The sequence below is a fragment of the Bos indicus genome, chromosome 28 (genome assembly GCF_029378745.1).
Source record: "Bos indicus isolate NIAB-ARS_2022 breed Sahiwal x Tharparkar chromosome 28, NIAB-ARS_B.indTharparkar_mat_pri_1.0, whole genome shotgun sequence".
NCBI classification, from domain to species: Eukaryota; Metazoa; Chordata; class Mammalia; order Artiodactyla; family Bovidae; genus Bos; species Bos indicus.
The window spans coordinates 39,793,627-39,808,316 of NC_091787.1; positions in this window are offsets into that span (position 1 = coordinate 39,793,627).

A 14,690-nucleotide genomic window follows, 5' to 3' on the forward strand; every position below is an offset into this window, starting at 1 on the left:
CTCCTCTACTTAGAAATGATGATTGCTTGAGTTTTGTTTTTCTGTCAAAGAATACATACATTTTACTTCTTGTTCTAATAATAGTTTCATGATTGGAGGTCATCTGTGGCTCAAGCTGGAATGACCCTTCAGAGTTGTCCTGCATCACCTCATCCTGTTTTAGGGCAGTAGTTCTCAGGTTTGAAACATCTGCTTCCCAGTCCCCATCCCTGAGTAGGATCCTTGGGTCCTTGGATTATGCCAACAGAGACTCATGTGCAAAGCATTGATAATTCTGTTCTCATCTCCTCCTGTCACCAAGGATTCTCAACAATTTAAAGGCACCGAGTCCAGTCTCCAGGAGGTGATGCAGGATAGCTCTAAAGGCTGAGTCCAGCCTCAGAGATCCCTAAGGGGCTGCTGAGTCCTTTGTCAAGACCATGTCATGGTCCAATTCTCATTTTTGCTCAACCTTGTTTTCTCCCCTTTTCCTTTATACGTGTTGATCCCATGTGTACTCCCTAAATACACTTCCTTCAAAATCATTCATTCTCAGAGTCAGCTTCCTAGAGGTCCCATTTTGCAACACTTGGCCACTTCCCTCAAGCTCCTCAGCCTCTTGCTTGGTGTGAACAGGGTCTGCCCTGAGAGCACCCCAGGGCCTTTGCATGGGCTCTTCTGCCATATTGCTCCTCCTTTGCATGTCCTAATGGCTTGTTTCTTCATTTCAAGTCTCTGGTCAGATGCCACCTCATTGAAAAGGCCACTGTGACCTCCCTATGATAAAATAACACCCTTTCCTCATCATCTTACTTTATTTTTCATTGTTCTTTTATGACCAACTGTCTTCCTCTGTCTCCCCCTACTGTGTGTATGTTCCATGAGAATATTTTATTACTCCTTCCCTAGTGTCTGGCACATAGTGAAAACCAATAGATATTTGTTGAAAGAATGAAGAGATGAGTGAATTCTATCTGCTTTCCTGCTTTAAGCCTGCAAGTACTTTCTCTTCCCCTGTATCCTCCTGTTTGGTTGCAGTTGGATGGCCAGAATTTCCAACTAGAAAGAGTGCATTTTGAAGTGTGCTCTTCACTAGCTGATTTAGTTGGCAGCAGTGGGATAAAGATAGGATTCTTGGAAGATGCCTGGAAAAAGTCCACTTTTCCCCAGTTTGGGGGAGGTACTATTCTGGCTTTCTTTTCCTTCTTATTTTTTAACTTGTCCTCTGTTCGTTTTGAGCTGTCATATTTCAAAGCATTGGACACTGACCTCTATGTCTACAACCCTTTTGCCTTTAACCTCATCATTGTCTGTTACCTGTGAATTATGAGGGGAGGTAATTCGCTGAGCTGTAGGTCATAGTGATCAGCAGCCCTAGGCTTGACCATAGAGGTAGACATTGTCATGTCTGAGGATCAGTTAGTTACTGGTGCTGCTGCTGCTGCTGCTAAGTCGCTTCAGTCGTGTCCACTCTGTGTGACCCCATAGACAGCCCACCAGGCTCCCCCGTCCCTGGGATTCTCCAGGCAAGAGTACTGGAGTGGGGTGCCATTGCCTTCTCCGAGTTACTGGTGAGTCCCCTCAATTCACTCAGTCACTGACTTCATACTTACATACTTCTCTTATGTCTAAATTCCTCTTTTATTAAAAAAATGGGTGAAGACAAAGCCGTTGCGACACAATACTTCAATTAAGAGAAATGAAAATGATTAAGCCTTAAACCCACACTTGTCCTCTGCTTAACAAACGCTTTTCCTCCCTGCACAGGAATATGAGACCTGAGCCTTCCTTCCTCATTGTGAGCAGGTTACAGCTTGAAGGAAGCCATTCACTTATGCATCTCATTTTCAGAAAATCTTGATTGTGAAATGCTGTTTGTGGAGCCCATCAGAGACGGCCAGGTAAATGAGCAGTGACTGATTCAATTAATTGATAAGAATCTATTAGCACGGATCCAGACCATCTTGTTTGAACATAGAGCGTCATGTCCCAGAAGCTGTCAGGGCGGCTATCATTTCCTCCTGGTTAAATAGAGGAGCCTGTGTGTGGCGCAGCCCAGAAGGTGGCGCCATACACATTTAAAGAATAATTGGTTTTTTTAAGTGCCAGTGGACCTGGTGTGGATAGCAGTTTGTGAGAAATTTCTCTAATTGGACGATTTGAAGAGCAGAACCCACCCTTTCTGTGTCCAGCAGACCTTCCCCTTTGAGGATGTCAGGGAGTTCACACTCTGCATTTTTTCCCTCCACTCTCGAGTACTGTGCGGAGAATACGGGCGTGGGAGTTGGAGGACTTACTTTGAAAGCCCAGCTTTGCCATTTACAGGCTGTGTGGCCCTGAGCATGGTGCTTAACCTTGATTTTGCTCAATATAATTTAGGATTAATAAGAACTCTGTCATCAGGCTCTGAGGATTAAGTGAAATAATGTGTGCTAAGTAGGTTACATATGGTTAGGCTGTATACCTGTCTTAGAAAAAGGCATCACTCTGGAGCCCCACAGACTGGCATGGTGAGTGGAGAGTGGACTGGGCTGCAGCCGCCACCAGCCACTTCCTGGGCCAAGTGCCCTTGTGGTAACCATGCCTCCTCTCTCTTCATTCCACTTTACCTGCAAACTTGTGAACCTGGAGTTTATTGATGTGGCTATGCTCATCTTAGATGATTAAAGTGGTAAGCAATACCTCCCAGAAGAGAGGAAGGGTACAATGTTATTCCTTTGGAGAGAGGTGGAGAGAGAACCAGGACAATTTAAACCTCCTAGCTTTAAAATATACAATCAGTATGCTACAGAGCCAGACTGGAATAAACAAAATTTGAACAAAGAATTCTTGGAGCTCTGAAGTGGAAGCTTAGCCTGCAAAGCAGAACATTTTACCTACTTGGAAAATTGGATTTGTTAACCTTTTGGATATTGAAATTCCTGGATAACTTAACAGAGTGTCTGGAATGTGGGTTTCTGTGAACGATGACTTGAGCTGGAGCTAGAGTGCCATCCTAGCAGTGGGGACACGTTTCTATGGAAACCCTGAAGCTGGAAGTTCCTCCATGTCTCGGAAAGGCTGTCAGTTAGATCCATGCACTTGGGGAGTCTAATGAAAACAGACACTTGTCATTTTTCCAGCAGTCATCTAACATAATACACATTTAAAATATGTCCATGGGAAGAAAAGCCTACAGTTAAGTTTAGCTGTTTATTTTAAGAGAATTCCCTTGTGTGGCTTTGACCAGGCAGATTTTTTTTCTCTCCCTCTACATTAAAGGAAAAAAAGAAAGTCCTCCAGTGTTGAGCAGAAATACAATTAGGAGAATGACTTTTGGTGGTTCATTCCAGGCTGTTAGAGGGGAGCCTCAGTCCTACAACCCTTATGTACATCACAGTGAGGATGGGTGGCCCACCCTTTCATACTTACCTCTCTCGTACTGGGTCCCCAGAGCTTTTGGTATTGTGAGCCCATACTGATTGACTGATGGGTACTTTTCTTTTAATGGGGCAGCTCTGAAAAGAAACCTTCATTAGACATCGGTCTCTTCAAATGTCAGATGCTAAGGAATAAGGAATCATAGTTTTTGCTTAGACTGACTTGCCATTTGAGGCCAACTGCTGGGATCTGACTCTCCCTGAGAGCACAAATCAATAGTCAGCACAGAAATTGGAATCAGAAGAGCTGGTTGAAGATGGTCTCTTACTATTTGCTTTCAATCGAAGGTATGTGTGTATGTATTTGCTTAATTTTACCTAAACATGCTAATTTTCAGTTGCAATTTGCAGAAGAGACACTCCTACTTCTTATCATGAGATGGTTAATAATATGATAAGAACACTTTTCTCAGATTGGGCTGGGAACTGAAGACATGTGGTTGTGAACAATGTCAGGCACAAACACAGAGCTGAAAGCACATATTCAATCAAACCTGTCTTTTCCTAGCCCATCAGGCAATCAAATGACAATGCAAAATTCACTTCTCCACATTGAGAACTAAAGACTGGCGACTCTTTGACTTCTGAGCTGAGGGCATCCTACTCTTCTTTCACATGTCGAATCATAAGTAGGTCAACAGAAACACGTGCTATTAGTTTTCCAGTTAAGTCTGGCTCGTAAGAATGTAGCATACTTTTTCTACATTTGGTTTTCAGTGATATTTGGAAATTGCATTTTATGCTCCAGATCTGATTGCATCTGATAATTATCACATCTCTGCTTGTGGCAAAGAAGCTAAAAATATTGACATGGAAAGACATAGATACTGCTTGGCCTCACGATTGAATTGGGGGGGCAGTAATTATACATATCCCCAAAGTATACATATTATGTGGCTCTAGATAAAAATTATGCTTAAGAAACTCTCATGGTATACTTACAGTAATGATGCTAATTAGTACAATAAAAACAGAAAACAGCAAGTCCAAGTCGCATATCTGTCCCCATAGCTTTCTCCTCTAATATCAAATGCTTTGACTGGATGGTTGGCAGAGTAACTCCCCACATCAAATATACTCAAGTAGAAAGTGTTGCCCAATGGTTAGAATATAAGACTTAAAGTGAACTCTACCACTAATTGACTGTAAAAACTTGGAAAAGTCCCTCACCTGATCTGGCTCAGTTTTACCACCTGTAAGAGAATTGATCTAATTGAGCACAAGTTTCCTGTTTTGATTCTGTAAGTGCAAAGCCTGCCATGTGGCCTTTGGGAGCTGAGCAAGTATCTATTTCTTGGATGGGCTAGGGAGGCCCCATTCCCACAGAACCAAGAGTTGTGCTACATCTTCCCAGCCTAGCTATGAGGACATATGAGGACTAGAGCCTTTGTTCTGCTTTGGCAAAGCATGGGCAACAGTCAAAGCCTCTCTCTCAAACAGCCAGAGTCGCCCAGGCAGTGCACTCACTGCCATGCTTGTCTAACTGCTCTTGCATGAGAAGATGAGATGTTGCTCTGAATGGGTTTTTTTGGTTGGTAGTTTTAGGATCTCAAAGTTGTGGCTTCATGATCATCACTTCAGTTCAGTTCAGTCACTCAGTCGTGTCCGACTCTTCTCGACCCCATGAATTGCAGCACGCCAGGCCTCCCTGACCATCACCAACTCCCAGAGTTCACTCAGACTCACGTCCACTGAGTCAGTGATGCCATCCAGCCATCTCATCCTCTGTCGTCCCCTTCTCCTCTTGCCTCCAATCCCTCCCAGCATCAGAGTCTTTTCCAATGAGTCAACTTTTCGCATGAGGTGGCCAAAGCACTGGAGTTTCAGCTTCAGCATCATTCCCTCCAAAGAAATCCGAGGGCTGATCTCCTTCAGAATGGACTAGTTGGATCTCCTTGCAGTCCAAGGGACTCTCAAGAGTCTTCTCCAACACCACAGTTCTAAAGCATCAATTCTTCGGTGCTCAGCTTTCTTCACTTAGAGTCTCTTAAATTTTGTGACCTACTACTTGCTATGGCAGCACAAAATGAGAGCCTGGGAAAGAATCAGGGGCTGGCCACCTTCCTCCTAAGCTCTATTAGTGACAATCATTTTATAGAGAAATTGCTCCCTTCTGGGAAGTGCCTCCTCTGACTTGATGCTGTCTGCCAGTGGAAGGTGAAATTACAACAATTACAAACTTAATCTTGGCAGTGACCCCTGAATTGACCCTTTGGAGGAACCTAGATTATGTCTGAGTCTGTTATCTCTGGAAGGAGACAAGCTGTCTTCAGAATTGCTTTTGCGGCCCATCATGTCATTGTGAAATTGCAGTTAGTCATCTTGGCAACATTTTTCAGATTTGGTGCAGATAAGCTTGAACACATCCAGTTTCCTGGTTTCCAATGTTATTTAGAGAATTGGATGTTTTAAAGCACTTATTTTTCCTTAACTCAGTTCTCGTCATAATCCATCAACATCACAGTATGTTTATTCTCCATTTCATTTTTATATGATCCTATTTAGTTGGGAGTAACCCAAGTGGTATTTTTCTTTACTGTGGTCCTGTTTCCTCTTTGCTTTTGCTAAAGTAAAAATTCACCCATCCTCTAGGCAACAATTTTCATAACCCTGATTTTATTCCTTGATTTTTTCCCTTCTGCCCCATGCAAATGACATTCACAACAATATCTTTAAATCAGAGATTTGAACTGCCTCTCTTAGATTATTGCAGCTGATACTGTTGTAATCAACTGCAGTCTGTGGTATCCTTGTGCTAGTCCATGAAAGTGAAAGGAAGTTTGGAATTGAGAGTGAGTCATACTTCCAGGCCCTAGGGAACACAGCCCCATATTGGCTCCAGTACAGTGACTCAAACAAGCACATCCTAGGATGTGTGGAAGGTGTCATTCTTGGCTATATGGCCGCCTCCCATTAATTTTTCGGGTGAAATTGGCATGCCCTATTGTCAAGGAGCTGGTGGCCCTGAGTGAGTTCTCACTGTAGTAGGGATGCAGGCTTGCTTCAAGGGAGCATTTCTGCCCCTGTTTCCTGAGTTCATTGTCTCTATATTGGAAACCTCACTAATCATAGGCCAGGATAGGAAGGCAGCATTTACTCTATCCATTCAAAGTTATTTAAGGAATGCACATTCCTCCTGTACAACTGTTTTCCCTTAGGAAAACAGTTTATCCTAGGGAAATGGGATAAAGGATCAGTTGTTCAGTTCTATTTGACAAAATACTCATTGAGAATCTGATGCACTGGGAGTAGTAAGATGATAAGATAAGGACTTCCATGCTCAGGAGGTGCCACTTAAGTGGATTGGCTGTGGGACATGTTGAACTTAATGACATGGTCAGTGGGGCAAGAAGATTATGAAAATAAACCAGCTCTGGAATTTTCCTCTCTAACAGGTGGCCAGCATTGTAATGTACTGTGTGAAGGGAGTTCTAGTACCTTGTATTTAGTATCTGAATCAACGTAGACCAGGCTCGTCCCTAAAGTTGCTCGGAAGGAGTACAGCAGTCCACCTTATCTGTGGGGACACAATCCAAGACCCCCAGTGAATGCTTGAAATCACAGACAGTGCTGACTCTTTGATATACTATATTTTTCCTATACATACATGATACAGTTTAATTTATAAATTAGGTACAGTAAGAGGTTAGCAACAATAGTTATAATACAGAACAATGATAACACACTATAACAAAAATTATGCGTATGTGGTCTCTCTCTCTCTCAAAATATGTTATTGTCCAAACTGACTGCTTTTTCTGTCTTATCCCAGCACTTACCATGCGCTGTGGCTGCCACTGCTGCAGTTTGAGATGCAACAGCAAACCTCGCACAAATGTATTTTTCCTTCTTCACAGTTTCAGGATAGAAGATTTGTTCTTACTGTAGATCTTAGCAAGCTCAGCATATCAATCTTTTCTTTTCTTTTTCTCTTACTAAGTCAAGAACTTTCCTCTTTCTGGAAGGAAGTGGAAGGAAGGACTGCACAGCTCCTCTTTGGCATATCTGATTACCAGCATTACTGGTCTTGTGCTCTGCAGCCATTATGAATTGCAGTCAGCGTGACTGGAACACAAGCACTGCGATACCACAGCAGACACTCTGATCCCTGAGATGGCTGCTGAGGGGCTAACAGATGGGAGACGCTGGACAGAGGGATGATTCCCATTTCAGGCAGGACGAAGCGGGGCAGATGGCATGAGGTTTTATCCTGCTATTCAGAACAGGGCACAATTTAACATTTCTGAATTCTTTTTCCTGGGATTTTTCATTTAACATTTTGGGACTGCTGTTGATTGCCTGTGCTTGAAACCACAGACAGCGAAACCTTAGAGAAGAGGGAGCTGCTGTGCCTGGAGCTGTGTGATGCTTTGTCTGTGCAGGTTTGGCCCTTACTTCTGGTTAGGGACAGCGAGTCAGCCAATGGCAAATCTGGTCTTCTAGGTGCTCAGGGAGCAAAGACTTGAGCCATTATGATTCCCCCCCTCCTCTCACACATACGGCATCTATGTTGTCAGGAAATGCTGTTGGCTCCGCCTTTAGAACACATCCAGAGTTCAACACTTCTCACTGTCTCCTCCGCTGCCACCCTGGGGCAAGCCTTCAGCATCTCATCAGCATCCTGGATCATGACAGTCATCTTCTAACTGCTTCTTACTCTGCTCCTCCTGCATAATCAATTTTCAACACAGTCGTGAACATTCTTCATGCAATATCTAAACCAGATAGGGCCAGTCTTCAAAAATCCTACAAGTCCTTCGGATCATTCACAGCAAAAGCCACTGTCCTTATGAGGGTCTTCGTGGTCCAGCCTCAGTGACTTCTCAGACTCATTCCCTGAGTTCCTCATGCCCAATGGCTCCATTTCAGCCCAGTGCCTTCTCCAGTGCCCAGACAGCCTCCTTCCAGTCTCTACACTGGCTGCTTCCTCCAGTTATCTGCATACTTACTTTCCTGATCTCCTTGTCTTTTCTCAGCTGTCACTATTGCAATATGGCCTGCTTAGATCACCCTCGGAGAAGGCAATGGCACCCCACTCCAGTACTCTTGCCTGGAAAATCCCATGAATGGAGGAGCCTGGAAGGCTGCAGTCCATGGGGTCGCTGAGGGTCGGACACGACTGAGCGACTTCACTTTCACTTTTCACTTTCATGCATTGGAGAAGGAAATGGCAACCCACTCCAGTGTTCTTGCCTGGAGAATCCCAGGGACGGGGGAGCCTGGTGGGCTGCCGTCTATGGGGTCACATGGAGTCGGACACGACTGAAGCGACTTAGCAGCAGCAGCAGCAATATGTAAGCGGTAGCATACAGTATTTGCCACATCTTCTTTATCTAGTCATCTGTTAATGGGCACTTAGTTTGCTTCAGTTTCTTGGCAATTGTAGATAATGCTGCTATGAATGTTGCAGTGCATGCATATTTTCAAATTAATGTTACTTTTTTTTTTTAATAATATATATCCAGGAGTGGATCATATGGTAGTTCTATTTTTAGCTTTTTGAGAAACCTCTGTACTGTTTTTTTGTTTGTTTGTTTGTTTGTTTCTTTCTTTCTTTCTTTTTACAGTGGCTGCACCAGTTTTCATTCCTATCAACAGTGTATGAGGGTTCCCTTTATTCTACATCCTCACCAACACTTATTATTTGTGTTCTCTTTGATGATAGCCATTCTGGCAGGTGTAAGGTGGTTTTTAGAAAATTATTTCAGTTCACTTCAGTCACTCAGTCATGTCCGACTCTTCGCGACCCCATGAATCGCAGCATGCCAGGCCTCCCTGTCCATCACCAACTCCCGGAGTTCACTCAGACTCACGTCCATTGAGTCGGTGATGCCATCCAGCCATCTCATCTTCTGTCATCCCCTTCTCCTCCTGCCCCCAATCCCTCCCAGCATCAGAGTCTTTTCCAATGAGTCAACTCTTCGCATGAGGTGGCCAAAGTATTGGAGTTTCAGCTTTAGCATCATTCCTTCCAAAGAAACCCCAGGGCTGATCTCCTTCAGAATGGACTGGTTTGATTTCCTTGCAGTCCAAGGGACTCTCAAGAGTCTTCTCCAACACCACAGTTCAAAAGCATCAATTCTTCGGTGCTCAGCCTTCTTCACAGTCCAACTCTCACATCCATACATGACCACAGGAAAAACCATAGCCTTGACTAGCCGGACCTTTGTTGGCAAAGTAATGTCTCTGCTTTTTAATATGCTATCTAGGTTGGTCATAACTTTCCTTCCAAGGAGTAAGCGTCTTTTAATTTCATGGCTGCAGTAGCCATCTGCAGTGATTTTGGAGCCCCCCCAAAATAAAGTCTGCCACTGTTTTCACTGTTTCCCCATTTATTTGCTATGAAGTGATGGGACCAGATGCCATGATCTTAGTTTTCTGAATGTTGAGCTTTAAGCCAACTTTTTCACTCTCCTCTTTCACTTTCATCAAGAGGTCTCAATTGGAGGATAATTGGTTTCTAATATTGTGTTGATTTCTGCTATATACCAATATAAATCAGCCATGGGTATATGTATGTCCCCTCCCTCTTGAACCTTCCTCCCACCTCCCACCCCATCCCACCCTTAGACGTTTTCTTGTGGATTTAAGGTCCCTGCATCATATTTCCACTGGCTATCTAATTTTACACATGGTAAGGTATATGTTTCAATGCTACTCTCTTTGATTTGCATTTCCTTGATGATTAGTGTTGAGTATATTTTCATATATCTGTTGGTCATCAGCATATTGTGATGGCCTCTGCTCTCCCTACCACTCTCCTTTGACAGGCATTCCTGATCCTGAATAAGTAGTAAACTTACTCAATTTTTTTTTAATCACAAAAATTATCACCTTCCAGTGTACTGTTTTTTTTTTTCACTTATTTACTGTGTTTGCTGTTTGTCTTCTCTTAACCCTCCCCTCCCACCCACACGCCAGAATGAGAGCTGTATATGGGCAGACTTTTTTGTTTATTTGTTTGCCCTGTTACAGCACAGTGCCTTGAAAAGGATCTGGTAGACAATAAATTTGTTGAATGAATGAATCCTGCAATCCTTCTCAATCAGCACTTTCAAATACTGGGGAATTCAAAGTTGTAATTCAGATAAGGAGTGGCTAATAAGTTTTCAACCTATTCGTTAGTTTTACTCAGCTCGTGAATGTATTTTGTCGTTTTACTTTAGATGTAATTTTTGTCATTTTAGTATTTAGATATAATCTTTAAAAATGACATTATTAGGTGTTTTCCCCTTCTGGGAAAAAAAAAAAAAGATAATTTTAGGGAGACTCAGACTCTTGGTGATCACAGGGCTTGTACCACACTTTGGTCTTCTCAGGAATTCCTGGACTTATCATTCTCCTCATTAAGCATAAGCTGTTTCAGCCCTGCTGTGTGAGATTCAGGGTGTTGGAGATAACTGACTCTAATGTGGAGATATGCCAGTTGGGTCAGCCACCTGAAGTCACAGCAAGCATCCTTGCTGGCATTATCAGTGCCATGGAAAAACTGCTCTTATTGCATCCTTCATTTTGAAGACCTGTATGTGTATCTTTCTCCTTGGAAGACAGAATCATGTATTGTGCCCATTTCTTCACATAGAGTGCTCAAAAGACATTCAGTTGGGTTGAAATAATCAAATCTATATTTTCGTCAATAAATTTATAATTGATTTGTTTCAAGATCAGGAAATAATTTAACTCCAACTCATCTCTAGGAATATATAAAAATGGGGGTTGAGGTTTAAGTGCAAATGTTTGCATGGGCCAGCATACCTCAGTGGCACTGCAGTGGGGATTTCAAACACTAAACTCTGCTTTCCAGTTTATTTATATTTGATGCTGTCAGGAGTGTCTTTAATTATTCTTTTAACTCTTTGGCAAAAAGAAGATAATTGATTCTGATAGCTCTTCTCTAAACCAGAATCAGCTCTAGCTCTTTCATATACTCTTTGGAGTAAAGAAAGACAGAGAAATACATTGATGATGGCTTTGCAGTATGAATTGTAGGGGAGATAAAGGAAATAGGCCCTCATGAATGCACATTCTTCTTTTCCTGTGAAAACATTTCTGTGATTCCTTGCAGTTCTCTCAAGACTGGAGGATAAAGATTGTGTTGTAGATGTAACAGTCTTAATTAGTAAAACTGACAAGAAAATACTTATCTCTTTATGTTGAATGACAGGAAAACACAACTTAGGGAATTTGTCACTTATGATTGAACAGAATTACATTTGAGTCTTACACATTTGTCTCAACCTGATTAGTTCACAGGCAGGTTTTGTTTAGCTTCCTGGATCATGAATATTCTGAAGTCTTAGCTTTTCTTATCAGCAAAGGAAAGTAATTTATAATATGAGGCCTGAACAAACAAAGCACTTTAGACTCTTTTCTAGTTTCCCTGCTAGAGAAGCTGATTTTCTGCTTAAAAGGGAAACTCACATTTTCAAATGTCATATTTTTCTTGATCAAAGAGAAGGGGGTTCATTATTTTCTAAACTTTTTTTAGGAACAGGAAGACTTGTTTTTTTAAATTTCACAATACTGATTCTAAGACAACTTCACTAAACATAATTGTGCCTCCAAAAATAGTCATTTACTTAAACAACTATCTCTTCTAAAGAGCGCAAATATTTATCATTTCTCCTTTATAAATATTGAATACTATGCACATATGCCAAAACCCGACTCATTCTTTGCAAGTCAGCAGTTTCATCCAAGAGTAAAGAAACCTGTCTGCTATCATATGTGGTGTTATTTGCTATAGAAAATTCACCAAAAGCCTGTTCTGAGCACGATATTTGGCTTTAGTTCTGTATGAATCACAAGAGTCTTATCAATAGGTATTGTAGCATGTATCATTTTTTTTTCCTTATGTGAAATACAGCTCTGAAAAGTGCCCCCCCCCCCTTTTCTTTTCCAGTCTCTTACTTGTTAACTGACTGAATTTGGGGACAGTAGCGTTACTTTTTTAAATCAATTTTTCCAGAGAAGACAATGTACCTTTGAAAGTGAACCTCAGGCTCTGATGACTTCATGTCAGTACTAGCTAAGGTTTTCATACAGTAGGAGCATGATTTTTCTGGACTCCTGGGGAGCTGGAGGAAGGCAGTGCCAGGGACAGCTGGCATGATTCCTCTTTCTGTTGATGAAGATGTGCCCTTCCAATCATGAGCCTTGCTTAATTTGGTCTATGAACCAGGAGAGTGTTGTATTTGTAAACATTCTCTTCAAAGAAGGGAAAAGGTTCTTAGTGTTTATTTTTCCAGATTAGTAATATCCAAATAAAAAAAAAGAGGCAAGAACAAGAATTGTCTTTCTTGTACATCTGCCTGAGTCCTACCTGACTTGCCGGATTCACTGGAGACTTAGCTCCCAGGAACAGGAGCCCAGAATGACAGTCTGGGCCTGTTTCTGTCTGGGGCCACTGCCACACTTCATGCTTCTGTTAAGGTTTGTATCCTTTGCCAAAAAAAGTTAGGAATTTATATAGGTGTATGTAAGTGTGCTTACTACCCACAAATTCAAAACCTACTTCTAGAGGTAGAATAACACACTAAGGACTTGGAGTTAATAAACTGGTTGGTTCCATCAATCCCCATTTTCAGATATTTATCACTCTATTTTCTGGTCATATTTTATTTTTTAGGTGCTCGTCCTAAATCACTGTAGGTACAAATTCACTTGTCCCAGCACATAGAGTTATGTTCCCACTTAAGTTCCCTCTTTTATTTATATTTACAACATCCGTGTGAGTGGTACTACATTTTCAAAATTTTCAGTGGCTTTATTGAGGTGAGTTGATTTATAATAAACTACACATATATAGAGTATGTCATTAGATGAGTTGAATAGATGTATACACCTATGAAACTGTCAAGAAACCATTTTACAGTCAAGATAATGAACATATCCATCACCCTCAAAAGTAACTTTGTGCCTACTCATAATTCCTCTCTCCAACCCTTTGTCCATCCCCAGGCAGCCACTGATCTGTTTCCTGTTATTGTAAGTTAGTTTGCATTTTCTGGAATTTATCCACTGGATCATTGAAAAAGCAAGAGAGTTCCAGAAAAACATCTATTTCTGCTGTATTGACTATGCCAAAGCCTTTGACTGTGTGGATCACAATAAACTGTGGAAAATTCTGAAAGAGATGGGAATACCAGACTACCTGACCTGCCTCTTGAGAAACCTATATACAGGTCAGGAAGCAACAGTTAGAACTGGACATGCAACAATGGACCGGTTCCAAATAGGAAAAGGAGTACGTCAAGGCTGTATATTATCACCTTGATTCTTTAACTTCTGTGCAGAGTACATCATGAGAAATGCTGGGCTGGAAGAAGCATAAGCTGGAATCAAGATTGCCAGGAGAAATATCAATAACCTCAGATATGTAGATGACACTACCCTTATGGCAGAAAGTGAAGAGGAACTAAAAAGCCTCTTGATGAAAGTGAAAGGGGAGAGTGAAAAAGTTGGCTTAAAGTTCAACATTCAGAAAACTAAGATCATGGCATCTGGTCCCATCACTTCATGGGAAATAGATGGGGAAACAGTGGAAACAGTGTCAGACTATTTTAGGGGGCTCCAAAATCACGGTAGATGGTGACTGCAGCCATGAAATTAAAAGACGTGTGTAAGTCTTTTCCTTCATTGGAAGGAAAGTTATGACTAACCTAGATAGCATATTGAAAAGCAGAGATATTACCTTGCCAACAAAGGTCCGTCTAGTCAACGCTATGGTTTTTCCAGTGGTCACATGTGGATGTGAAAGTTGGACTGTGAAGAAAGCTGAGCACCAAAGAATTGATGCTTTTGAACTGTGGTGTTGGAGAAGACTCTTGAGAGTCCCTTGGACTGCAAGGAGGTCCAACCAGTTCATCCTAAAGGAGATCAGTCCTGGGTGTTCATTGGAAGGACTGATGCTAAAGCTGAAACTCCAATACTTTGGCCACCTCATGCGAAGAGTTGACTCATTGGAAAAGACTCTGATGTTGGGAGGGACTGGGGGCGGGAGGAGAAGGGGACGACAGAGGATGAGATGGCTGGATGGCATCACTGACTTGATGGACGTGAGTCTGGGTGAACTCTGGGAGTTGGTGATGGACAAGGAGGCCTGGTGTGCTGCTTTTCATGGGGTCGCAAAGAGTCAGACACGACTGAGCTACTGAACTGAACTGGATACAAATGGAATCATCTAGAATGCACTCTTTCTTGTCTGGCTTCTTTCAGTCACTATCATTATTTTGAGATTCAAACATGTGTGTATGAGTAGTCCCTCCCACCAATTAATTGTTGAGTGCTGTT